At 37.4% G+C, this 4,483-nt stretch overlaps 1 long non-coding RNA gene across 2 annotated transcripts; it reads right to left on the bottom strand.

Moving 5' to 3' along the window:
- Nucleotides 1-513: 513 nt before the first annotated feature.
- Nucleotides 514-3,225, bottom strand: LOC111407929. Of its 2 annotated transcripts, XR_002705239.1 has the most exons (3): nucleotides 2,294-3,225; nucleotides 1,991-2,179; nucleotides 514-1,915 (listed from the first exon to the last, which is right to left on the bottom strand). It is a non-coding gene; the product is annotated as an uncharacterized LOC111407929 (long non-coding RNA). The 2 variants fall into 2 exon arrangements; XR_002705238.1 differs by having other exon boundaries at nucleotides 514-2,179; nucleotides 2,294-3,224.
- Between the last annotated feature and the right edge of the window lie 1,258 nt (nucleotides 3,226-4,483).

Raw genomic sequence — 4,483 nt, 5'->3', positions numbered from 1 at the left:
CTAAAACATATGATGAGGCTAAAAACGAAATAGCCCTTCGTGTGGAATTAGAATTGATCAACAAAAAGAGAAATGAAACCGAACTTAGGAATGCTATATATAAGCAACGTAGTGCAAAGTACTACAATCAAAGGGTTAGAAAACAGGAATTTGAGGTCGGCTCTCTCGTGTTGAGAAAGTGCTTTCTCGCCACAAGGGAAGCCAATTTTGAATCTCTAGAGCCTATCTGGAAGGAGTCTATAGAAGACACGAAAGGAAGACCTCTGCCACACTCTTGGAATGTCTAGCATCTTAAGAAGTACTATAAATAAAAATAGAATGTACAATGTAAAACTATCCCATAATAGAAAAGCATGTTCAATATTGCACTCTCAAGTGCTCATGAAAATTACAAAAAGCCTTGCTCCAAAACAAGTTGACCTAAGGTTGCATGTGCTGCAACACTTACATAAATTTCTACTTTTGGAAATTACAAAAGCATTGCTTCTAAGCAATTAGACCTAAGGTTGTATGTGCTGCAACACATTGATAAATTTTCAATTAAGGAAATTACAAAAGCCTTACTTCTAAGCAAGTTGACATAAGGTTACATGTGCTGCAATATTTAGACTATTTTCCATTAAGGGGATCAAAACATTGTCAATTTGAGCAAAAAATGAACTGACACTCGATAATAATAAAATATCAATTTACTAGCAAAAGGTTGATTATGAGCACATCAAAATAATGAACAATGTTTAGCAGTAACATTAAATAAGGGGAGCTAAGCGACTTGGGATCTTATTGAGAAATGACATCATCCTATATATCTTAATCCACAGAAGATATGCGAACTTCACTTGCCTCGGACATTTTCTCCAGCTCTTCCTTCTGCTCTTCTAAGGATTCTACTAAGAAGGCAGTATCAGAACCAGCCTCTCGTTACCAATGTGTTTCACAAGCTCTTGCAAGGCTATTAGATAGGATTCTGAGTTAGAGCACCAAACTCAGGAGAGGCCCTCCAAAATTTCATTGCCTCGACTGCTTTAGCCTCAGCCTCTTTTGCCTTCATGGTGGCTTCTTCAGCCCTCTTCATAGCCTCGTCAACTTTAGCTTTTTCCTCTTCAACCCTCATTTTCTCAGTAAAGGCCCTCTCGTTAGCCTTTTTTCCCTAAATTTTCAAGGTCCTAATTTCATCGATGAAGCCTAATTCTGATGTTGGCTTTACCTCAAGCTAGACCCCCATCTTGTTAAGGCGATCTTCGTGTTCCTTTTTTTCTTAGCAAATCTTGTCTTCTCAGCCTCCATGTTTTTGAAAAGGCTTAAGGCTTGATTATTGACTTCCAAAAGTTTCTAAGTACACGAGCTCGAGTACGCACCCCATCTGCTATAGACATCATAAATAGAATGGATCTGTGGCTGTGGAGCTCGATAGTAATCACGACCTCATCCATTGATATCTTAGAAATAAATTTCTGCTTCTTCCCATTCTAACTATTAGTGAGGAGGAGGTTGGTAGATTCTCTAAGGGGAGAGATAGTGTAGCCATCGGTTCCTTGGATAGAAATGGAGCCCTAAGAAAGTCCATGAATATCCTAGGTCGGCGACCCACCAAGCAATCAATGCTAGGCTTCTGCAGATCTGGGCACCGTTCCTATGACCTCGAGGAGTTGGTCTCGACAGTGACGAAAAGAGGAGTAAGAGTGATGTCAACATCTGGAGTGGTATTGTGGGAGAGGATTGTTCTAGAAAAAAGGCCATAGAAGTTGACCTTGTTGGTGGCTCTTCAGAACGGCCATGCATTGAAAGTCCATCTCCTTGCTCAACTATAACCTCTTCTATTTATCCTACTACTTCAGTAGGGGTCTCTTCTTTCCCTTATTATCTGTAGCCATCACCTTTGCTACCTTATATCCTAGCATTTATTTGTCCTAATCTAAAAAAAGAGAAAAAGAGTTAGAATCTAAACTACAAACTCATTGTAACATTTAAAAGATAAGTCGATCCTTACTTAACGTAGTTGGAATAGAAGTAGAAGCCTCAGTTACCATTGAGGTCGGAGGTTGAGATCGAAATAACCTCGCTTGAAAGAGATTGAAATAAGAGATAATGAATTTGTAGGACCTCTGTTTTTTAGGAAAAGCTCTGATTTCATCAGTTTGCTCCTTGATAGTCGAACTCAAAGTAGCCTTCTTGTAGTCTGCAATCACAACGAAAGAGTTGAGGATATACTTACAACTTAGTTCAGCAGAATACGAAGAAGATATTCACTTACATAATAAATGATAATAGGTAGGGTGAAATTGACATTTACCTATTACAAAAAAGAACTCATAATTTCATTGCTTTATTGAGGAAGGAGTATCTAACACTAGTGGATCCCCAATTCTAGATCTAACACTGGCATACCATCAACCAGTATTCTTTTCCTCCTCTTTGAACGTAAATAAAGAGTTAAATTACTCCACGCTCAGCTCAGGGTTTCCTAACTTATACAACAGAATTAGAGTGGCTACCAGTGTTCAGTACCTATTAGGGCATAGTTGAGTTGGAGCTATTCCCCAGAAAGAAAGAAACCTATGAATGACCATAGGAAAAGGGAGTTTGAGACAGGCATTCAGGATGGCAGAGTTTAGAGCTACACATCCCACTGGAAGATCACTAGCTCAGTTAGAGGGTTGGAAATTGCCATTTCTATTGAGCTACTATACTTAGCCCTCTAGTTCGCCAGCAGATCCCCGTCACTTCTAACCTATAAAAATTGGCCCTCCACTCCTCAAACAATTTTCCTCATCACCATCATAAGATCCAACTTTTCATTCCTCCCCAGAACTCTCAACACCCTCAGGATTTTTTTTCCATGATTCTAAGACAACCTATATCTTCCAGATTGACTATAGAGATTGAGACTGGAGTTAAGATCTCCTGAAAGTCTGAACTAGCAGAATGGATGGAAGTAGAATGTATTGACTCTTCCTGTTGGTTATCCCATAAATGTGTTCTAGACTCGTCCGAACTTATGCAATGGTTAAGGTGAAAAATGTAAGAAAAAGAAAGGCATTTCCTAGTGAGGGGAATACTTGGGGGATGGACTAACTTCCTCATAAAGAAGACGAGGACACGAGTAAAATTTTACTTCTTTGAGAGAAAAAAACTTGAGAGCAAAAGTGTGAAAATGAAAAGAGAAAAGAAGATTTAAAAGGGAGATAACCAAGAGACGGATTCAGGGTCATTGGATGAAGAAAATGACGAAAAACAAAAGGCCTAGATTTGATAAGTTAAAACTATGTAGTTTTGATATCAAACTTCTAAGAAAAGCTAAAAAAGTGATGAATAGCTCACCTAATCAAACAATGACACTTGTCCACCATTTTTATTGTTGTAATAATGGCAAATATGGGAAAACAAGCCAACCATATTTAAGGTTAGTCCAACACCAAGGTGGGCACAGACCTTGGGGTAACTGTTGGGCTTTGAAATCCAACCTAAATTAAAACATGTATATTTTATACGTCCCTAGCTTGTGTAAAAATCCAAATCCAATCACCAATGTCAGCTCGAATCAATGACTAGCGTAATTTTAGGAAACATAATGATTATAGATTCATTACCACATTGTTGAACCATCTAGTCCTCCAATCAATGAGCAACACAAAGAAGAAATGACGTCACCACCTCTCTTTTCCACCAATATGTTGCCATGACTTCTTATCCATAATCGACTCATCACTCTCTAGCAATGAATCGGGTCGACATCATGATGATTTGTGAAAGCCAATCTCATCAACCAATCAAAGATAAGATCATTGGCACACTTTCCAAGCTCGACACTGTAGCTGATTTGATTGATAAGACATGAGTCTATCAATAAGAAATCCTTTGTCCCTATAAATAAAGACGAACATTTTTCCCTAAAGGCAGACCTTGGTTTACCTTACAACTTCAAGACTAACACTTTCATTTTTACTTTTTTTACTTGTGGAGCGATTAAACACTTGTATTTGGGAATTATTATCAATAAAAACACCATTTATCTTACAGTTGGCCAAAAATTTATTCGTACAATTTTTTACGTCAACACAATTCAGCTACCATATTTTACAAATTTACTGTTTGATAAACAAGAAACATACTTTGCTAGAAAGATGAATATATTTACAAATTTACTATTATAAGTTGTTAAAAAGACCAATGCTCCAATTTGAAAATTACAAAACAACCCCTATTTTCAGGTAAGTCCGCTCTATTTTTATAATCATGAGCTCGACTGGTCCATGAAACGATCCAGCACTAGCCGAGATCGAGTTTGGCTCCCGCCCATAAGAGCTGTTCGGCTTGGTTTAGCCCTAAGCTCATGGAAGACACAAGTACACATTAATTTCAATTATTTTAAAATAGTTTTGAAATTGTGACTGACTATTTTTAGTGTAGGTAATGTTAAAATTGTACATGAATAATTTATTACATGTACAATTTTTTTTAAATAAAAAGTGAATAATATTAA

The sequence above is a fragment of the Olea europaea genome, chromosome 13 (genome assembly GCF_002742605.1).
Source record: "Olea europaea var. sylvestris chromosome 13, O_europaea_v1, whole genome shotgun sequence".
In the NCBI taxonomy this organism is placed as follows: domain Eukaryota; kingdom Viridiplantae; phylum Streptophyta; class Magnoliopsida; order Lamiales; family Oleaceae; genus Olea; species Olea europaea.
Note: the sequence above shows the minus strand (reverse complement) of the source record. Positions and strands in the feature narration are given on the sequence as shown.